Source organism: Cervus elaphus, chromosome 19 (assembly GCF_910594005.1).
Source record: "Cervus elaphus chromosome 19, mCerEla1.1, whole genome shotgun sequence".
NCBI classification, from domain to species: Eukaryota; Metazoa; Chordata; class Mammalia; order Artiodactyla; family Cervidae; genus Cervus; species Cervus elaphus.
This window is the reverse complement of record NC_057833.1, coordinates 71,208,855-71,231,283: the sequence shown is the minus strand read 5'-3', so window position 1 is coordinate 71,231,283 and position 22,429 is coordinate 71,208,855. Positions and strand designations below refer to the sequence as shown.

General features: G+C 47.4%; 1 pseudogene; it reads left to right on the top strand.

Moving 5' to 3' along the window:
* The first annotated feature begins 209 nt into the window (after positions 1 to 209).
* The window catches only part of LOC122675956, a 40,085-nt pseudogene continuing 17,865 nt past the window's right edge, over positions 210 to 22,429 (top strand).

Sequence of the window (22,429 nt, the reverse complement as noted above, 5' to 3'; positions counted from 1 at the left end):
AGTTGAGGCAGGAAACTCAGGGTTCTTCTCGAGTTGTGACAGGAAGCTTAGTGTTCCTCTCAAGTTGCAACGGGGATCTAGGGTTTCCTCTCAAGTTGCAACAGAGGAGTCAGGCCTCTTATTGATTTGAGGTGGGGAACTTGGGTTTTCTCTAGATTTGCAACAGGGGAGTCAGGCCTCCTCTCAAGACACAGGTGAGAACTCGGGGTTCTTCTTGAGTTGCAGCAGGTAAGTTGGACCTCCTCTCGAGTTGCAGTGGGGAACTCGGGATTCTTCTCGAGTTGCAGCTGAAAACTCGGGCTTCCATGCTAGTTGCCATGGGGATCTTGGGGTTCCTCTTGAGTTGGGGTGGTACCCAGTGTTCTGGACTTGTGGTGGGTGCTCATCTTGAGTTGTCTTGGGGCAGCTCGTCTCTAGCAGGGATGTGCAGGCTGGCTCCTGTCTTGTTGCAAAGTTGTGAGGCTACTCACTTCTTTTGGCATGGGACTTCTCTATCTTTGTGGTCGGATTCAACTCTGTAGTTGTGGTGGGTTCAATTCTCTTTAGTGGTGGTGTGCAATCTCATCTCTCCTTGTGATGTGAGGTTCATCTCTGTTAGCAGCAGAGCATCTCCTCTCTATGTGTGATGTCCAGTGGGCTCCTCTCGAGTTGTGGTGGAGGACTCTTCTTGAAGTGCGGGGCTGTGTCCTCTGAGGTTGGGATGTGGGTGGTTCTATGGCAGAGATCCTCTCTACTTTTGGCACTAAGAGTTCCTTACTAATATCAGATGGATTGCTTCTCTCTAGTTGTGAGGGCCTCCACATGACTTACTTCAGGGAGGTCATCTCTATTTGTGGTTGAAGGGCTTCTCTCTGGGTGTGATATCCTGGGGGCCTCCACTTTCATTGTGCCTGGGGAATCCACTTCAGTTTTGGCCGAGGAATCTCTCTGACATTTTGTCCATTGGCGCCTTTTCTTGTTACAGCCTGGTGCTCCTGTCAAACTGTAGTGGCAAACTTGCGGTGCCTCTTGAGTTGCAGCAGGTGAGTGGGGGCTTCTTTAGAACTGTTGTGGAGCCTCCTCTCTAGCTGCAGTGGGGCAGACTCTATAGTAGCGATCTGCAGGCTGACCCTGTCTTGTTGCAATGTGCAGGAGGCTTCTCTCTAGTTGCAGTATGGGGCTCCAATCTAATTGCACTGAGGGACCACTCTTTATTTGCGTGGGTCTGCTCCCAGCTAGTTGTCATTTGCAGACTCCTCTCCAGCTGTGGTAGTGGGGTTCCACTTTACTTGTGCTCATGGGCTCCTCTTTAGATGTGGTAGATTGCTCTTCTCAAATTGTGATGGGTGTGATGCCTCTCTGGTTTTGATGAGAATGCACACTTTTTTTAGTTGTGACATGCAGGAGAATACTCTCTAGTTGTGGAAGGCGGGGCCTCCTCTTTAGTTATGGTATGGGACTTCCACTCTTGTTGTGGTAGAGTTCTCCTCTCGAATTGTGGTGAGGTATGCTCCTCTTGGGAATCCTTTGGAATTGCATCAGGTGGCTTGGGGCTCTTCTTGACTTTCAATGGGGTTCCTCTCGAGTCACTGCATGTGAATCAGACCTCATCCCCAGGGAACCTGGGGATACTTCTAGAGCTTCGGTGGGAAACTCGTGGTTTCTCTCAAGTTGCAACAGGGATCTTGGTGTTCCTCTCTAGTTGCAATAGGGGAGTCAGCCCTCCTCTCATGTTGTGAGTGGAACCTCAGGGCTCCTCTCAACTGGCTTCAGGGGAAATGGGCCTCATCTTGAGTTGAGGCAGAGAACTCCTTGTTTCTCTCGAGTTGCAGTGGGAACCTCGGGGTTCCTGTCGAGTTGTGATGGGGAACTCAAGGGTCCTCTTGAGTCGTTGCAAGCGAATCGGGCCTCATCTCGAGTTGAGGCAGGAAAACTGGGTTTATTCTAAAGTTGCAGTGGGAAACTTGGGGTTCCTCTTGAGTTGCACCAGTAACCTCAATGTTCCTCTTGAGTTACCACAGAGTAGTAGGGCCTCCTCTGATGGTGCGAGGGGGAACTTGGAGTGCTTCTTGAGTTGCAGCTGATGAGTCATATCTCCTCTCGACTTGCAGCAGGCAACTCGGGGTTCCTCTCGAGTTATGATGGGGCTCTCAGGGTTCCTCTTGAGTTGAAACAGGTGAGTCAGGCCTTCTATCGTGTAGTGGCAGAAAAGTCAGGGTTCCTCTTGAATGCAACGGGGATATTGGAGTTCCTTTCGAGATGAAACAGGGGAGTTGGGCCTCCTCTCGAGTTGCGAGAGGGAACTCAGGGGTCCTCCCAAGACGCTACAGGGGAATTGAGCCTCATCTTGAGTTGCAGTGTGGAACTCAGGGTTTCTCTCATGATGTGGCGGGAAATGGGGTTTCTTTCAAGCTGTGGTGGGAAACTTGGTGTTTCTCTTGAATTGCGATGGGGAACTCGGAATTCCTCTTGAGTTGTGATGGGGAACTCTGGATTCATCTCACATCGCTGCAGGGGTATCAGGCCTCATCTCGAGTTGAGGGGGAACTTGGTGTCCTTTTGACTTGTGGCAGGAAACTGGAGTTCCTCTCGAGTTGCAATAGGTGAGACAGGCCTCCTCTTGAGGTGTGAGGGAACAGTCGGGATTCCTCTTGAATAGAAGCAGGGGAATCGGCACTCATCTTGAAATGAGGTGGGGAACATGGGGCTCTTCTTGAGTTGTGGTGGGAAACTCAGGATTCCTCTCGAGTTGCGACGGGTATTTCAGAGAATCTCTGGAGTTCCATACAGGCAGTCAAGCCTCCTTACGAGTTATGAGGGGGAACACAGGACTGCTCTTGGGTCACTACAGGGGAATCGAGCCTCATCTTGCGTTGAGAAGGGAATCTCTTGGTTTCTCTCGAGTTGCTGCCAGAAGCTCGGGGTTCCTCTCAAGCTGCATCAGGGACCTCAGGGAACCTCTCGTGTTGCCACAGTGGAGTCAGACCTCCTTTCGAGTTGCAAGGGGGTACCCCTTGATTCCTCTCAAGTCACTGCAGGGGAAATAGGGCCTCATCTTCAGTTGAGGCAGGAAACTCAGTGTTCCTCTCCAGTTGGGACAGGGATCTCAGGGTTCCTATCGAGTTTCAACAGGGAAGTAGGCCTTGCTTCATGTTGAGGCATAAAACTCCACTTTCCTCTTGAGTTTTAAAAGGGGTGGCAGGCCTCATGTTGAGTTGAAGTGGGAAACTCGGGCTTTTCCTAGAGGTGAAACAGGGGAGTCAGACCTCCCTTCATGTTGTGAGGGGAAACTCGGGGTTCCATTTGAGTCGCTGCAGGGGAATCAGGCCTTATCTCGAGTTGAAGGGGGACTCAGTGTCCTTTTGACTTGCAGCAGGAAACTCGGGGTTCCTTTGGAATTGCAATAGGTAAGAAAGGTCTCCTCTTGAGGTGGAAGGGGACAGTCGGGATTCCTCTTGAGTTGAAGCAGGGGGATCAGCCCTCATCTTGAGATGAAGTGGGGTACACGAGGCTCTTCTCGAGTTGTGACGGGTATCGTGGGGAACCACTGACATTGCATAAAGGGAGTCAAGCCTCCTTTCAAGTTGGGAGAGAGAATCGAGATTGATCTCAAGGCATTGCAGGGGAATCAAGCCTCATCTCGCGTTCAGGGGGGAATCTCGTGGTTATTCTCGAGTTGTGACTGGAAGCTCGAGGTTCCTCTCGAGTTGCGACAGGGACCTCAAGGAACCTCTCGTGTTGCCTCAGGGAAGTTAGGCCTCCTTTTGAGTAGCCAGAGCACCTCAGGATTCCTCTCGCGTCACTGCAGGGGAATAGGGCCTCATCTAGAGTTGAGGCGGGAAATTCGGGGTTCCTCTCCAGTTGTGACAGGGATCTCGGAGTTCCATTCGACCCTCAACAGGGGAGTCAGGCCTTGTCTAGTGTTAGGCATGGAACTCCACTTTACTCTCAAGTTGTAAAAGGGGTGTCAGACGTCCTGTCAAGTTGAGGCAGGGAACTCAGGCTTTTCTAGAGGTGCAGCAAGGGAATAAGACTTCCCTTCGTGTTGTGAGGGGAAACTCGGGGCTCCATTCGAGTCACTGCAGGGAATCAGGCTTTATCTCGAGTTGAGGGGGAACTCATTGTCCTTTTGACTTCAGGCAGGAAACTTGGGGATCCTCTCTAGTTGCAATAGGTGAGAGAGGCCTCCTCTTGAGGTGTTTGGGGAGTGTCAGGATTCCTCTCGAGTTGAAGCAGGGGAATCGGCCCTCATCTCGAAATGAGGTGGGGAACACAGGGCACTTCTCGAGTTGTGGCGGGAAACTCGGGGTTCCTCTCAAGTCACTGCAGTGGAATAGGGCCTCATCTCGAGTTGAGGCGGGAAACTCAGGGTACCTCTCCAGTTGTGACAGGGATCTGGGGGTTCCTATTGAGTTTCAACAGGAGAGTCAGGCCTCGTCTTGTCTTGTGGCATGGAACTCCACTTTCCTCTTGAGTTGTAAAAGGGGTGTTAGGCCTCCTGTCGAGTTGAGACAGGGAACTCGGGCTTTTTCTAGAGGTGCAACAGGGGAATCAGACCTCCCTTCATGTTGTGAGGGGAAACTCGAGGTTCCATTCGAGTCACTGCAGGGGATTCAGGCCTTCCTTATCTCAAGTTGAGGGGGAACTCTGTGTCTTTTCAACTTGTGGCGGGAATCTCGGGGTTCCTTTTGAGTTGCAATAGGTGAGACAAGCCTCCTCTCGAGAACCGAGGGGAAAGTCGGGATTCCTCTCGAGTGGAAGCAGGGGAATTGGCCCTCATCTTGAGATGAGGTAAGGAACACGAGGCTCTCTCGAGTTGCGATGGGAAACTCGGGGTTCCTCTCGATTTGCGATGGGTATCCTGGGTATCCTCTGGAGTTGAATAAAGGAAGATAAGCCTCCTTTCAAGTTGTGAGATGGAACACAGGATTGGTCTCGAGTCACTGCAGGGGAATCGGGCCTCATCTTGCGTTGAGGGGGGAATCTCATGGTTTTTCTTGAGTTGTGGTGGGAAGCTTGGGGTTCCTCTTGAGTTTCCACGAGGACCTCAGGGAACCTCTCGTGTTGCCTCAGGGAAGTCAGGCCTCCTTTTGAGTTTCGAGGGTTACCTCGGGATTCCTCTTGAGTCGCTGTAGGGGAATAGGGCCTTGTCTGGAGTCGCAGCAGGAAATTCGGAGTTCCTGTCAAGTTGCGACAGGTATCACGGGGAAGCTCTTGCATTACATAAAGGGAGTCAAGCCTCCTTTCAAGTTGGGAGAGAGAACTCGTGATTGCTCTCGAGGCCCTTCGGGGGAATCGAGCCTCATCTCGCATTGATGGGGGAATCTTGTGATTTTTCTCGAGTTGCGGTGGGAAGCTTGGGGTTCCTCTCGAGTGGCGACAGGGACCTCATGGAACGTCTCTGTTGCCTCAGGGAAAATCCTGAACTGATACTTGGGGATGCATTTAGGGTTCAGATCTCTTTTCAAGTCTCAGAATCTAAACTGTATTCCTTAGAATCTAGGTGTGAAGAGGAATGAAACCTTCCCTACGTTCTAGGATTATGGAGGAGGGAGGACCATGCTTTAGATTAGAGCACAATCCCCTTGATGACGTGGATCAAGGACCCTGATGAACACATTTTGCTGATAACATGCAGTCAGACCATGAGCAAAGCCTTCCCCTCCACTGGGGATAGATGACTCGAGCCACTGGTTGGGTGTACAGACAAAGTCATCTAGAAAGTGCTATCAACTGTGCAGGCGTTTATTTCTTTAAAGAAAAAACTTGTTTCTGGCACTAGATGTTTTGTTGGTTGTTGCTGTCCTCACAGTTTGGTTCTGTTGCTCCACTAGAGGGCAGAAAAGGGACGAGAAGGGACCAACGTCCAGGGGGCCGACTGGGTGGTTTCCTGTCTTATTAGCACTCCCTCTGCCCTGCAGAAAAGTTAAAGAGAAGACCTGTATGGTACAACTGGAACCACTGGTCTTTGACCTGTGAGCAGCAGATAGTTTTTTTCATTTTCTTTGGATAAATAACCAGGAATGGAATTGCTGCATCTAACGGTAGTTCTATTTTTAATTTTTTGAGGAACGTTAGTACTGTTTTCCGTAGGGCTGCTCCATCTTACATTCTCACCTACAGTACACTAGGGTTTCCTTTTCTCCGCATCCTCTACAACACTTGCTATATTTTTGTCTTTTTGATAATGTGATGTATGGGCTTAGCTGCTCAGTGGTGTCTGACTCTTGGCGACCCCTTGGACTGTAGACTGCCAGGATCCTCTGTCCATGAACTTTTCCAGGCAAGAATACTGGAGTGGGTTGTTATTTCCTACTCCAGGGGATCTTCCCCGCCCAGGGATCGAACCTATGTCTCTTACGTCTCATGCATTGACAGGTGGATCCTTTACCACCAAGCCACCTGGGAAGCCCTTTTTGATAATAGCTGTTCTAAAACAGGTGTGAGGTGATATCTCATTTTGGTCTCGTGTGTCTCTGATAAGGGATGTTGAGCATCTTCTCATATGCCCGTTGGCCATCTATATGCCTTCTTTGGCAAAAGGTCTGTTCAGACACTCTGCTCATTTGAAAATTAGATTGTTAGGTTTTTGCTGTTAGTTTGTACAAGTTTTTTTAATGCATTTTGGATATTAGCCCCTTATCAGATATACGATTAACAAATATTTTCTGCCGTTCAGTAAATTGTTTCTTTATTTTGGTGATGGTTTCCTTCACTGGGCAGAAGCTATTCAATTTGATGTAATCCTACTTGTTTATTTTTGCATTGGTTGCCTTTTGGTGTCAAGTAGAAAAAAGCTGTCACCAAGACTGATGTCAAGGAGCTTACTGCATACGTTTTCTTCTGGGAGTTTTGTGGTTTCAGGTCTTGCATTCAAGTCTTTAATTCATTTTGAATAAATTTTTTGTATAATGTAATAGTGGTCTGGTTTCATCTTTTTGTATGTTGCTGTCCAGTTTAAGAAACACAGTTTATTGAAGAGACTGTCCTTTCCCCAACTGTATATTCTTGGCTCCTCTGTTGTGAGTTAATTGACTATAAATACATCCCTGGTTTATTTCTGGGCCCTTTATTTGGTTCCATTGATCTATGTGTCTATTTTTATGCCAATACCATACTATTTGATTACTTTATCTTTGTAATGTAGTTTGAAATCAGGGAGTGTGAGCATCCAATGTTTATCTTCTTTCTTAAGATTGCTTTGGCTATTCAAAGTCTTTGGGATTTAGTTTTATATTTTGAATATCTTTCATCGCTATAGTGACCAGCTGTAGTAATTAACGTGACTGCTCAAAAGTGCCTTGAATCTTTTAGAATGAGATCTGACAAGCATACCTTTACAAAAGGAATTTAATGGCTTTGCCACTTCATCAAACACATGTAAGAAGGTGTAGAAAATATCACCAGAATGGACCCTTTCATGCTGTGTATAAGCAAATGGACAAACAGTGTCAGCTTGTGGAAAGGTTAGAGGTTTCTGGGACTGATGTCTTTTCCTGGGTTAGTCCTGGGGAAGACAAGAGTAACCACTGCCACTTCTTAACAGAGTGGCTTTTTCTAGACAATTCTCTGAGATTCAGGCTTTCACAGAAGGCTGGTGTGGGCATTTTTAAACATCTGGATTCTTCCAGAACTCACATATACCACACAGGTGATTCCTCCTTTCTACCTGAAAAGATTAATCATAAAGTCTCTGATTTTAGCCATCTTTAAGCATTAAAAGGAACACATTCTAAAATCTAGGTCACAAAGCATTGGTCACAAGAGTTCTCTCAGTAACCTTTAAGATGTTTCTGATTAACTGACTAGTTTCAGTTAGAACAAAAAATATGAAATTGCTAGTCCCCTCCCTTCCTGACTCCGATCCAAACAACTTTCATAAGTTGGTCATCGAAACTAATGTGTCTTTAAGGCAATAGACTTTCATCTTTGTCAATAGGCAGTTTCAGACCTTTGGCCTCTTTAAAACTTACAGACATTACAAAGAAAAATAGAGAGGGAGTTTTTTTGGTTTTTTTTTCAGGAGGTTGCATGTTTCTAAGTTGTTGTTGTGTGGTGGCCAAGTTCTGTCCAACTCTTGCAATCCCATACAACTGTATGTAGCCTACCAGGCTCCTCTGTCCATGGGATTTCCCAGGCAAGAATATTGGAGTGGGTTGCCATTTCTTCCTCCAGGAGATCTTCGACCCAGAGATTGAACTCATGTCTCCTACACTGGCAGGTGGATTATTTACCACTGAGCCACCAGGGAAGCCCTTGTTTCTAAATAATTATGCAAAAGAGCTAGAGACTTCTGAACAAATCAAATCGGAATACTTTTAGAGAAAATCAGAATTTCTTTTTCATGATTGGTTCTGCCTAGCACATGGGGTGAGTCTACTCTTCCACTCTTCATACTTCCTCTCTCCTAAGTAGTTTACAAATCTTCAGTTGCTATTTTCTTATCACAAGCAAAGTGTGCAGTCAGCTGCTGATCTCAACTTGAGATGCATCAGTAAAGCCTCTACTGCTCAGGTCACAACTGTGTTTCAGTCAGTTCAGGTCAGTTCAGTCGTCCCCTTCTCCTCCTGCCTTCAATCTTTCCCAGCATCAGGGTCTTTTTCAGTGAGTCAGTTCTTCGCATTGGATTGGAGTTTCAGCTTCAGCCAAAGGATTGGAGTTTCAGCTTCAGCATCAGTCCTTCCAATGAATATTCAGGACTGATTTCCTTTAGGATGGACAGTATGGGTGTGTTTAAAGGGAAGGTGATGAGCCAGAAAGTGCATCTCAGGACCACTAGGGAGCGCCAACTCTCTTGAACACGTTCCACGGCTTGAAGTCATAAAGCTCTTTTGAGAAGGCAGATTCTAGGAAAATCCACTGGGAGGAAACAAGAATAAAAAGTGCAGAATATCACAGCGGACCTCCTCATCCTCTTGAGAGGATGATCTGGGACTGTGCCTCATTAGGTTTTGGTCAGTTGGATCCTCAGATCGGTTTTATCAGATTAAGAAAGTAGAGCAAAGTATATAGCCTGCTGAGTCAAGGAGAAAGTTGTGTGAGGGGCTGGTCTGCTAGACCTTGTGGCCCTAAAGGGTGGTGTGAAGGAATGAGCAAGCCTCCCCATATTTCAGGTCAAAGAGGTCATTGTATCCGCAAGCCCACGCAGAAGGGCTGTGGTCTTAGCTAGGCTGTTTGGGGGTTCACTACAGAGCTTCTTCAGGTGACAACCTTGCAAATCCCTGGCATTGAGGAGAGGCTCATGCAGAAGCTTTCAGAAACAGGCCATGTGCTGCCTGCTTCAGGGTCCTTCTGCGTGACTGGCGTGTGGTTGATCCACTGAATCGTCTTAGGAAAAGGTTCAGGATTCCCATATGGAATCATCATCAGCTGTGTTAGATTCCTATTGCTGCTGTAACAAATGACCACACACTCAGTGGCTTTAAACAATTCAGATGTATTATTTGACAGTTCCATTGATCAAAAGTGTGACACACATCTCCCTGGGCTAAAACTAAGGCACTGGTGGTGCCTTCTGGACCTTTCTGGAGGCTTGGGGGAGAATCCACATCTGCTTTTTCCCGTTTCTGCAGGTCACCTGCCTTCCTCGACTTAGGGCCCCCTTCCTCTGTCTTCAAAGCCAGCAAGGTTCATCTCTCTGACCACTGTTCCCTAGTCAAGTCTTCCCTGACGGCAGCTGGAAAAGGTTCTCACTTTTAAGAATGTATGTGATCAGAGTGGGCCTGCCTACCTTCCTGACAACTCAGGGTAACCTCCCCATCTCAAATTCATTGTTGCCATTCACCGGTTCTGAGTGTTAGGGTGTGGACATCTTTGAGGGGTCATTATCCAGCTTACTGGAGCAGCAAATAGTCTTTAAATTTGTTCTCTCACATTCTGTCATTGTCACCACAGGCCACGGCTGGGATGACTTGTGGTCAAGCGTAGACCTACTTGGGCTTCCCTTGTGGCTCAGTGATAAAGAATCCACCTGCCAATGGAGGAGACACAGGCTCAATCTCTGAATTGGGAAGATCCCCTGGAGAAGGAAATGGCAACTCACTCCAGTATTCTTGCCTGGGAAATCCTGTGGATGGAGGAGCCTAGCAGACTACAGTCCGTGGGACTGCAAAAGAGTCAGACATGACTTTGTGACTAAACAACAGTAACAGGGACAACAGCAAAAGACCTACTGGGAAAGTCAATTGGTGGTTATTTTCCTGCCTTTTCCTGTGATTACCCACTGGCCCTTAACGAGTGCCTTCTTGGACTCTGACATGAGAAAGGCAAGTCTAAGAAATCCTTTCTCTATAGTAGGCAGTGGTCATGCTTTGTATTCAACACTTTCTGGTGTGTTTCAGTTCAGTTCAGTCGCTCAGTCATGTCTGACTATTTGCGACCCCATAGACTGCACACTAGGCCTCCCTATCCATTGCCAACTCCCAGAGTCCACCCAAACTCATGTCCATTGAGTCAGTGATGCCATCCAACCATCTCATCCTCTGTCGTCCCCTTCTCCCACCTTCAATCTTTCCCAGCATCAGGATCTTTTCCAATGAGTCAGTTCTATGCATCAGGTGGCCAAAGTATTTCAGCTTCAGCATCAGTCCTTCCAATGAACACTCAGGACTGATCTCCTTTAGGATGGACTGGTGTGTTTACTGAAAGCTATTTATGACCAAGAATAGGCATTTGGTTTTACTTGTCTTAAAAATCCCAGCCCCAAACTCTTGGCCACCTGAAATGAAACATGCTACAGGAACCGTGATGAACTGGATTAGAGTTGATTCAACAGGGGTCTTATAAAGGAACACCTTGGCTCTGCCTGCCCTGCTGGAAGAAGGGCTTTGCAGCACAGCTTTGCAGGACTTGACTCCTCAGTTTTCGCAGGTTGATGCCAGCCCTGCATGGCTGTGTGTGTCCAAAGAGGGAGACCTCTGTTGTTCTTTGGGCAGAAAGACAGTTTGCGCTCCACGTGTGGGGCTAGAGCATGCGGTGTCAAACCCAAGGTCATGTTGACTTCTTGTGGAAGTTTCCTGGAGAGGGAACAGTATATGTAGCACACAGCCAGAGGTTTCTCCAACACCCCAGCCCCCTTGGCCACCCAAGTTGTCCCCCTAGGACTGTCCAGTGTCCCAGCACTGTTTGCCCTTTGCACTTTCCACTTGCTTCTGCTGTGTGTTTTTAAGATTTTATGTGTTTATTTAATCTTTGGCTGTGCTGGGTCTTTGTTGTCAAGCGGGCTTTTTCTCCGGTTGTGATCCTTGGGCTTCTTATTGTGGTGACTTCTCTTGGTGTGGAGCACGGGCTCTAGGGTGTGAAGGCTTCAGTGATTGTGGCCCCCGAGCTCAGTGGTTGGGATCCCCTCCTGGGTTCCAGAGCTCGGACTCAGTAGTTTTGGTACATGGGCTTAGTTGCCCTAAAGCATGGGGGATCTTCCCGGACCAGGGATAGAACTCCTGCATTGGCAGGCAGGTACCAAGAGCTACCAGGGAAGCCCTCTGCTGTGTGTTTTCTAATGGGTTCCTGCAAATCACCTTACTGGGAGGAGGTGGGGTAAGATAAACCAGCAGATAACCCAGCCAGGGCCCTAAGGTGTTCATACTGAGGAGGGGCCCTGCTGGAGCTGGAAAGAAAGTGAAAGTGTTAGTTGCTTATTTGTGTCCGACTCTTTACCACCCCATGGACTGTAGCCCACCAGTCTCTGCCCATGAGATTCTCCAGGCAGGAATACTGGAGTGGGTTTTCATTTCCTTCTCCAGGGGATCTTGCCAACACAGGGAGCTAGAGCCTCTCCATTTGGACATGAGCCAGAATGGGATGAAGAGGATGGACTGTAGATGACTCTTGGGTTCAAGGCCTGCGGTGTGACCTTGGACAGGTTACACTAACCTCTCTGTATCTCAGTTTTCACACCAGCAAATGGAGATAGAAATAGTGTATGCATCTAATAGAGTTGCTATCAGGATGTATTGAGTTAATATCAGTAGAGAGCTTAGAACTAGGACTTGCAAAGAATAAAGGCTCTCTGTTAGCTGCTATCATCATCGTAATCACCACTATCTTATCACACCACCATCATCACCATCAACATCATCATAGCTATTTTGTTTGTAATGACATTGCTAAAAGACAGATTGGGAATCTGTGAATCTCTTAGGGCCTTGGATGAACTATTTTGAGAAGATGCCTCTACTTATATGTCTTCTTTTTCACAATGAGAGATGGGAGCTGAATTCCAAGCTGCCACTTACTAATTACACTGATCTTTTCAGCCCCAGGGGCTTCCCTGGTAACTCAGAAGGTAAAGAATCTGCCTGTAATGCAAGAGACCCGGGTTTGATCCCTGGGTCGGGATGATCCCCCGGAGGAGGGAATATCAACCCACTCTGGTATTTTGCCTGCAGAATCCCCTGGGCAGACCAGGGGGTCACAAAGAGTCAGACACGACTGAGTGACAAACACTTCAGCCCCAAATTCCCCAGGGGAGGTGGACACTCAGGTTTGCCAGGGTGTCTTCCAGCTGCTGACTTGGGGGGGGGGTACCTGGAAAACTTTCCTGCTTGGGACACAAGTTTTTGCTGTTCTTTTTGATCCAAAGGGTCATATGGAGGATCAAAGTGAAATCGTGGCCTTTGCTGAGCTCAGGTTAAAGATTTAAGGATGAGTGGGTGATGGTGTCTGGCCCCTCTGTGTGGTGCCCTTTAGCCTGGAGCGCCTGTCACACACAGAGATGGGCTATTCTGGGGTGGGTTTGCCCCCTAAACTGTGCTGCCTGTTTAAAATGGTTTCCATTATTTTATTTCTTAGATCTCGGTGATACTCCACCCACTTCCCTCTCTTTGTGCACCTGGTGGTTATGATTGTTAATCTTAAGAAACCACTATGCAAATATACGTATATCTGCACTACAGTTTTTTAAAAATCTCAACTCTTTACTGACAATGTTCGAATAAGGTATGTCATCTTGTAAGGAAAAAAAAAGAAAAGAAATAAGCCCTCAAGCAAGAATATTGAAAATAATTCAGGGTTTTCATCCACTAATTTAAGAGGAAGAGACAGCACCTTTCGCTGGTGTCCAGTCTCTCAGACCCCCCTCAGTTTTCTTCTTCTTCTTCTTCTTTTTTTAAAAGTACTTCACTAGGTCCAAGACCTGCTGGCACTTTTTTTTTTTTTTTAATAATTTTTTGGCCCCATCGAGTGGCATGCAGGGTCTTCCTCTCTCAGCCAGGGGTCGAACCCACGTCCCCTGAAGCTGAAGCGCTGAGTCTTAACCACTGGACTGCCAGGGATGTTCCCCTCCATTTTCTGAACCAAGCGCTGTTAGAGGGAAATAGGAGGTTGACGCATAGTAATATGTCACGTGGTGGAAACGTGAGTCTTAGCATCCTCATGTGGGTGTGCTCTGATTGCATTTCAGTCTGCTTATCCTCAATTACCTGGAACTTCAGAGGCTAAACCTGCGTGTCTGGAAGATCTTGACTGAAATGCTGAACGAACAACTCTTCCAGGGGCTGTGGTTTAACTCAGTATCCAGGGTGTCCAGGATGGAGGGCAGTTTTCCAATGATCTGTTGATTTAATTACTTTTTAGCTTTATTTCTTAAATTTTTAAAAATTGAGATATAATTGACATACATTATATAGCTTCAGGTATACAACATCATGATATGATATTTGTGTTTGTTTTGAAGTGATCACCCCAATAAGTGTAGTTAACATAAATCATCACACAGAGTTACAACATTTTTTTTCTTTCTTGTGGTGAGAACTTTTAAGATCTACTCTTTTAACAACTTTCAAATATCGATACAGTATCATTAACCATAATTGCCATGCTGTTCATTACATTCCCATGACTTATTTAATACATGGAAGTTTGCACCTTTCGACCTCCTTCACCCATTTCACCTCCCTTCCTCCCCATCTCTGGCAACCACCAATCTGTTCTCTGTATCTATGAAGTTTTTCTTTTTAGATCCCACGTAGAAATTAGATCTTATGGTGTTTGTCTTCTTGTGTCCTCAAATGCCCTCAAGGTCTCTCCTTTATCTCTAATGGCAAGTATCTCCATTGTCACTAATGGCAAGATTTCAATCTTTTTTATAGATCTAGTAATATTCAATTGTGTGTATATATATATATATCCCTTCTCCAGATACATATATCTTCAGGTGTGTGTATATATCTATTTATCTGTCTATCTATCTATCTATCTTTAGGTACGTATGCCTAGAGAAGGAAATGGCAACCCACTCCAGTATTCTTGCCTGGAAAACCCCATGAACAAGGAGACTGGTGGGCTGGAGTCCATGGGGTTGCGAAGAGTTGGACACGACTGAGCACAATATATACACACCACATTTTCTTTATCCATTCATCCGCCAATGGGCGCTTGGTTGTTTCTATATCTTGGTTGTGAACATGGGGGTGCATATATCTTTTTCTGGTTAGTGTTTCTGCACTGATCACATTCAGAGGTGGGCAGTTCTGGGGAACATTTGTTACCTGCACTGCACTACTGAATTTTACCTGTTTCTCTTTCCCGAAGGTGGTCTGACAGCCTGGAGGAGGAAGGCCGTTTCTGTAATAGCTGACCCTGAGCTGCTAAGGAGCTTGCCGGGGTTGTCTTAAATCCCAGCTCCTTTCCCTGCCCCTCAAGGGCTTCAACCTCTGTTCATGTGTTCTCCTTTCTGGGGACCTATAGTCCTGGCTCCTCAGCTTTCAAGGATCAGCTACCTAATCTGATCAATGGGTTACGTTCACCTGTGCTGATGTTTTTCTGGTTTGGGAGGAGCAAAGCCCCACTTCTAGGTTGCTCAGTTCAGTTGTATCCGACTCTTTGTGACCCCATGGGCTGCAGCACACAAGGCTTTCCCATCCATCACCAACTCTCAGAGCCTGCTCAAAGTCATATCCATTGAGTCAGTGATACCGTCCAACCATCTCATCCTCTGTCATCCCTGTCTCCTCCTTTTCCTTCTTCTAGGTTACTCAGAAGTTGTTAATAATGCTCTTTTTTGACCCTCTCAAAAAAAAAAAAAAAGCTGTTATCTGAGTGGTCAACATGGGGACCAGCCACCCTAGCATGCCTGAGACTTAGTGAGAGGCTGATGAGGGATTTCCAACTTTAAAATCATCACAGTCCCAAACAAACCAGATCACCCAGCCCTTGTCATTTTGGGTGGGAGGAGACAGGAGCCCCGGGACCGACGGCCTGGGGAGAGAACTGGGGGCGATGAGGCTGGACTTGCTGATAACCATTTCTGGGGGTGAGACTGGTTCCCCTGTATTTCAAGGAACTCCTTGTGATAAGGAGCTTCCTAGAACTGAGCACAGTGATCATTGGCTCCTCAACGTGAGTTTTCCTGGAATGGTTCCGTAGCCTGGCTGTGTGCGGTGGATGCTGTCAGCGGGGGGCGGGAAGAACCTGTCCCAGGCTCTGTTGTTAATCATGGGTTCTGTGGAGTCTGGTATGGTTTCCCTGAAAGGAATGGACCCAATAGGAAACAATCAAGAGACAGTTTGGTGCAACAGCAAGCATAGCCGAAGACTGTATGGTCAGCAGACCTCAGAAAAGGCAAAAGAAATGCTGGCCAGAGAGTCACAGAAAAGGGTCCAGAGCTTGGGAGAACTTACTGACCTGACTTGAGTGGGAGTGAGGTGGTAGCGGGGTGGACAGGAAGGTGACGTGGGATATTGAAAGACAGCATTTAAGGGGAGTGATTGGCTCTGCTGGCCGGCATCTATTAGACAGTGGAGAGGAGGAGGGAAGATGGGATGAAGGCGAAGGAGGAAAGGAGGGAAGACGTAACAGATTATCGTGTGTTTCCTCATGTTCAGCAGTGTCCTGTGTGTTCTGTATAACATCTCATTCATTCTCACCCGACACGCAGGGGCAGGCGCAATTAACCTTACATTGTAAATGAGCAAAGAGAGCCCTGGGAGGTCAGGTAGTTCGCCCAAGTCACGCACTACTGAGAACAACATAATTGGAATCTGCACTTGGGGAACATTCCAGCAGAATGAGCTCAGGACAGTGGCATTTTATCTGGGTTCGTCTTGTCCAGGATACAGGAAAGATCAGAGGGGCTAGAAATCCCAGGAAGGAGAGACTCAGCTGGAGACTGCTGCAGGAATCTGGGTGGGAGGGCTAGGAGACCTGGGTGAAAAGGATTTCAAAGGAGAAAGCTGTGTTGGGGTCCGAGTGATATTCAGGAAAAGGGTGGTGGTGGGGGGTCTGGTTTCCATCTTGAGGACTTGGAGAGGAGTTGGGATCATTAACTGGATCCAGTTTACAAGAACGTGAGTGATCTTTATTCACTTAATCGTGTTTGGGTCTTTGGGCAGGTTGTTTATTAATCCCCACTGTGCCTCAGTTTCTTCATCTGTGAAATGGGAGTAGAAATAGGACATCTTACAGGAGTTTGAGAGGATCTGTTGTTGTTCAGTCACTCAGTTGTGTCTGACTCTTTGTGACCCCATGGACTACAGCACACCAGGCTTCCCTGTCCTTCACCATCTCTTGGAACTTGCTCAAACTCATGTGCATTGAGTCGGTGATGCCATCCAAGCATCTCATCCTCTGTCACCCTCTTCTCCTCTTGCCCTCAATCTTTCCCAGCATCAGGATCTTTTCTAATGAGTCAGCCCTTAGTATCAGATGGCCAAAGTATTGGAGCTTCAGCTTCAGCATCAGTCCTTCCAATGAATAGACTTACTTTAGCACTGACTGATTTGATCTTGCAGTCCAAGGAACTCTCAGAGTCTTCTCCAGTACCACAGTTTGAAAGCATCAGTTTTTTGGTGCTCAGCCTTCTTTATGGTCCAACACGTACATCCGTACATGACTACTGGAAAAACTGTAGCTTTGACTAGATGGACCTTTGTCTGCAGAGTGACATCTCTGCTTTTTAATATGCTTGTCTAGGTTTGTCATAGCTTTTCTTCCAAGAAGCAAGCATCTTCTAATTTCATGGCTGCAGTCACCATCCACAGTGATTTTAGAGCCCAAGAAAATAAAATCTGTCCCTGTTTCCATTGAGAGGATTGAAGCCCATGTCTATAAATAGTCTGCAAGGACTTAAAATCAGAATAGGGCTTTTAGAAGTGTTACTTTTTAGAGATCAACTTCAAAATTGCTGACTGGGGGGACATTTGCTTCCAAAGGGCTTCCCTGGTGGTTCAGATGGTAAAGCGTCTGCCTGCAGTGCTGGAGACCTGGGTTTGATCCCTGGGTTGGGAAGATCCCCTGGAGAAGGAAATGGCAACCCACTCCAGTATTCTTGCCTGGAAAATCCCATGGACAGAGGAACCTGGTAGGCTACAGTCCATGGGGTCGCAAAGAGTCAGACACGACTGAGCGACTTTATTTACTTACTTACTTTTTGCTTCCAAAACATTCTAGTTTGACAAGGAAGAGGTGGGCTTCCTTGTTTCTCTTCTGCTTGGTTAAAATAGCCTTTCTCCACATAGATCTGCAGTTCCAGGGTGTTGAACACCATGTCCTGATGGGGGGAGGGATTGCCTTCTTCCCTTGTTACATGAAACTCACCCTCCCTCAGTTGAAAGTGTTGCTCATTCGTGTCCGACTCTTTGCGACCCCATGGACTGTAGCCTACCATGGTTCCTCTGTCCATGGAATTCTCCAGGCAAGAATACTGGAGTGGATTGCCATTTCCTTCTCCTGGGAATCTTCCGGACCCAGGGAATCGAACCCAGGTCTCCTGCATGGTAGGCTGATTCTTTACCCTCTGAGCCACCAGGGAAGCACAGATGATGGTAGACAAAAGACAGAGGCCTGCGGCATCGTTTCTTGAAAAGGAAGCAGTTTCCCTGGGCTCGTCAGCCCTGCCGTCGGTCCAGTGCCCCCAGCTCTCCAGATGCCCTTTCCTCTGGACTTTTCCCCAAGAGGCTGGGGTAACTCCCAGACACGAATGCCAGGCCGGGGCTCTGCCGTTTTGCCTCCTGGCTGAGGATCTGTTTGCTTTTGCAATTAAGAAAACGACTTCAGTTGTTAATTTTCACTTGGAATAGATAGAGGAGGCGTTAGGTTTTGGGGGCACAAAAAAAAATCAGTTTGCCTATACAGTTTGGCATGAAAATCACACTAATTGAGCCTTGTTAAAAAGTACCCTAAATTCCCTAACTGTCTGTTCTGGGCCGTGCAGATTTAGAAGAGGAATGATGATGCTAATGACAATAATAGCTGCCTTTATTGGTGCCCAGGAGACTCCAGTGTGTATCACCCAGAGATCCTCTGAGGCGTAGGGATTCTCATCCCTGGCTTTTAAATGGAGAAAATGAGGCTTGGGGAGAACAAATGGTTTGCCCGAGGCCACTGGATTAGTAAGGAGCGGGACCCAAGTTCATACCGGCTCCCCCGGCCCCACACCCATCCTCCTGGACCATGTTGCCTCCGAGAGAGGCATGTTGCTCACAACGGAAACTTCAAGGTGTCTGACAAACAGGAAGAATTGTATATACATTTTTCAAATGTACAGATTATTCAAAACCAGGAAGTTTCAGATTGATTTAAATTTTGCCTTTTAAGTCAAACCTCACGTCCAAGAGGCTTTGGGAAGACTTTGCTGCCCATGACCTGAGTGCTTCGTGTTCTGATCCCCTCCCACCACCCACCTCTCCTTTTCCTTCTTTCTCCCCCACCCCTCCTGCCTCTCTATCTCCCCTCCCCCTCCCACCTCACCTTTTCTCTTCCACTCCTGTTGCATGCCGCCACTCTCCTTGGGTGATCTCTTAGTCGTGAGACACTGTGACCTTCTTTTCCTTTTTCCAATTTTTATTTTCAGTACATTAAATTTACTCATACAAGCATTCCAAAAATGTACAATTTTTCCTTTTTTAACAAAGTATAATAAAACATAACCCCCCCCCAAAAAAAAAACAGAATACTTGACATCTACAATTCAAAATCAAACAAGTGGAATATTTGTAATATATGTAAATATATAAATATTTACAAAACTGTGCCTTTTAAATATATAAAGTTACATGCAATTTTGTAGAATTGTCATAAAAGAATGGCTCAAAAATGGGAGAAATTTCCTCCATTCCTAAGAAGAAAATATGTCCCTTAGGAAGCTATGAAGATACTTGAGTACTCAAGGTCTTCCGTTTCAGAGGGTCATCAACCGATTGTGCCTGGAGCCATGGGATTCAGGCCCTTAGGGTTTCATGCATGGAGTGTTTACTGTGGGCCTGGAACTCCACCATGTCCTGTGGGACCCTCAGCTGAAGGAAGACGGGTGTCTGGCTCCAGACACTGGCTGTGTGGATGGTTAGGGAGATCCTGGCCCTCCCGCCTGCTTCCTTGGGAGCAAGAAAAGACCTATGAGGAGCGTCTCCCAGCTGTCACTCCTAATGGCAGGTGGACATGGTGGGTTTAGACTGGGGTCTAGTGGTGCACGTGCAGACACTGCACCCACGTTTCTCTTTACCAGCACCCCGAGCTCACGGTAGTCAGCCTCCCACCCTCCTGGGGTTGAGTTTATAGCTCCCACCTGTCAGGAGGGGTGCCCATCCATCCCTGGCATCAGTCATAACATGGTGTGTGTGTGGGAACCGAGGTCACGGGAGGGCTGCCTGTCCAGCTCCAAGGCAGGATCTCTGCCCTTGGCCCTGCAAGGCAGGTTCGATCGCCAGGCCCCAAAGCACGTGAGGCCATCGGGCTTCCTGCAGAGGACTCTGGAGGAGTTCATGGGAGTGTGCAGGCAGGTCTTGGAGTGGAGAGTCAGCTCCCATCCGGTTGGCCGCAGCTGTTCCTCTCTGGCTGTGTTGTCTCCAGGCTTCCGCTGGGCCAGCTGCCAACAGACAAGAGTCCTGACCAGCCCTTTGACCACATCATTCTTCTCGGGGGAGCACTGTTCTTAGAGGCTGCCCATGGCCTCCCACATCAAACAGTGTTCTGACTCTCGCCTCTTCAGATCAGCTACTCATTTTATTCAGCCTGGTGGGCTATATAGTCCCCGGGGTAGCAAAGAGTTGGGCACAACTGAGCAACTAAACAGCAGGAAGTCCTCCCCAGAATGTTGGGAACACCATCCATAATTCAATCAGTTCAGTTCAGTCGCTCAGTCGTGTCTAACTCTTTGTGACCCCATGAACCGCAGCACGCCAGGCCTCCCAGTCCATCACCAACTCCCGGAGTTTACTCAAACTCATGTCCATCGAGTTGGTGATGCCATCCAGCCATCTCATCCTCTGTCATCCCCTTCTCCTCCTGCCCTCAATCCCTCCCAGCATCAGGGTCTTTTCCAATGAGTCAACTCTTCACATGAGGTGGCCAAAGTATTGGAGTTTCAGCTTCAGCATCAGTCCTTCCAAAGAATATTCAGGACTGATTTCCTTTAGGATGGACTGGTTGGATCTCCTTGCAATCCAAGGGACTCTCAAGAGTCTTCTCCAACACCACGGCTCAAAAGCATCAATTCTTCTGTGCTCAACTTTCTTTATAGTCCAACTCTGACATCCATACATGACTACTGGAAAAACCATAGCCTTGACTAGACAGACCTTTGTTGACAAAGTAATGTCTCTGCTTTTTAATACGCTGTCTAGGTTGGTCATAACTTTCCTTCCAAGGAGTAAGCATCTTTTAATTTCATGACTGCAATCACCATCTGCAGCGATTTTGGAGCCCCCCAAAATTAAGTCAGCCACTGTTTCCACTGTTTCCCCATCTATTGGCCTTGAAGTGATGGGACTTCACTTCACTTCACATCCATCATTATGCACTGATTTTCTCTGGATCCCTGGGATGGAGTCAACCACATTAGCTGTTTGCCCCCTGGATGCCTCCCGCATTTCTCCAGGGACAGGAACACTTTTCCTGCAGACGAGATAAAAATTCTATTCTTGCCTAGAGAGCTCCATGGACAGAGGAACCAGGCAGGCTTTACTGTCCATGGAGTCACAGAGAGTCGGACATGATCGAGCAACTAACACTTTTCACTCTCATCTCCTTGGTGGAAAGCCAGTTGTCAGGAAGGGGACAGAGTACTTCCAGTTTATTGCCTCTTCCTTTATCTTCCCTCCACCCTCGAACTGTTTTTTTTTTTTTTAATAATTAATTTATTTTGGCTGCACTAGGTCTTCCTTGCTGCGGGCAGGCTTTCTCTAGCTGCGACAGTGGGGGCTACTCTTTGTTGTGGAGCACTGTCCTAGGTCCACGGGCTTCAGTAGTTGCGGCCCTTGGGCTCAATAGTTGTAGCACACGCGCTTAGTTGCTCTGAAGCATGTGGGATCTTCCTGGATCAGGGATCGAACCCATGTCCCCAGCATTGGCACGTGGATTCTCATCCATTGTCCTACCAGGGAAGTCCACCCCCCCCCGCCCCCTTCCCCCCGCCAATTGTTTTTTCATGACCTTTACACAGAGTAAGGAAAAATGCTTCCTTCGCAGAATGTGTTTACCCTTTAGGCCCTCATGGAATTTTCTAGAAAGAGGGTAGTGACCCTGAAGGTGGGGATTCAGGTGGTGGGTGCATGACCTGTTCTGGTGGGAGGGTCATCATCCGTTTTTCAGGTGGGGCTGGGGGCGGGGGGCAGTCCCTCAAAGGCCGTGGGGAGTAGGAGTGACTTTAGTGGCAGGTGGGGGTGAGTGGTGCTCCTTACATGTCCCTCCACTCCAGCCTTGGAAAGGTCATTGGCCGGAAGCAAAAAGCACTGAAAGGAAATTTAACAAAATGCTCCTCCGCAAATTTTCTAAATGGAGTTAAGTGTGCAAAGAGTAGGTGGGAGTAGGTTCCGGTCTGAAGATCTGCTGACCTTTGTAGTGACATTTGAACCTTTACACCTCTGGCTGTGAGGTGGGAGGTGGGCCCATGCCAGGACTCAGCAGAATTACCAACGTCCTCCAATGCCGCAGACGGGCTCCAGGGCAGACGAAATTTCTCAGAACATGTCAGAGGCACCAATGCTGTTCTTTGAGAAGGACCATCATCGTAGGCGCTCAGAAATGTTGCATTTCAAAAGGCAGATCTACGAATCTGGGTTATCCAAGTGCTTGGTCTTCACTGATCTCTCAAACTGCCTAATTTGATTTTATCAGAAATTTATACATACAAAAATTTCCCCGTAGGCTGAGAACTCTGCTGAGAAAACTTAGCCCAGAGTGTAATTAGCCTGAGAGAATTATCAGCATCGGAAAATAAAACTGCATATGATAAAATGTCCTAATTATGGCAACGGTGTCAGTTATTCACCCTTAATGCCTGTGTGTTTATCCCATCATCTCGTCTGGTAATGACCGTGACCAGGGCGATACTCCCTCGGTGTTGCCCAATAATGGGCGGTGGAGATGGTGTATCTTTGCCTTTATTTTTGCTGGCACATCCTGGCATTGAAGCACATTAAAGTAATAAAATCAGGCAGCAAGGCGTCCTAGTCACTCCCACCATGTTCCCGTAACCCCCTCATTTACAACAGACTGAGACAGAAAAAAAAAAAATTTT